The sequence below is a fragment of the Mandrillus leucophaeus genome, unplaced genomic scaffold (genome assembly GCF_000951045.1).
Source record: "Mandrillus leucophaeus isolate KB7577 unplaced genomic scaffold, Mleu.le_1.0 Scaffold74, whole genome shotgun sequence".
In the NCBI taxonomy this organism is placed as follows: domain Eukaryota; kingdom Metazoa; phylum Chordata; class Mammalia; order Primates; family Cercopithecidae; genus Mandrillus; species Mandrillus leucophaeus.
In genome coordinates this window covers 3,176,448-3,176,849 of record NW_012108030.1, presented here as the reverse complement: position 1 = coordinate 3,176,849, position 402 = coordinate 3,176,448, and positions in this window count along the sequence as shown.

Sequence of the window (402 nt, the reverse complement as noted above, 5' to 3'; positions counted from 1 at the left end):
AATCGTCTCCTTTAGCCTCGCACTCACCCTGTGAAGTGGTTTTGTATTTGCCCCCATTTTACAGATGAGACTGAAGTGGCAGAGCTGGATTTGAATTCAGGCAGCCTGACCTTGCAAAGGCCATACTCCACCCTGGGACTAGGAAGCAGGTTCCAGGATGGGTGCAAGTAGAACCTTCAGGGATCAGGACCCGGGGCACAGGAAGCAGATGGTTGACTGCTGACAGGTAGAGCCTCAAGTTCAGGGCATGGGGACATCTCGGTTGAGGGTTTTAGCCTGGCGTGTTGGGTAGGGCTTTAAAGATGGCCGGTCACACAGGCTTGGGAGGTGGGTGGACGGTAGTCTCCAGTTAACTTCAGCCTTCTAGGATAGCAAATAGTGCACAGGACTGCCCCTCACCCC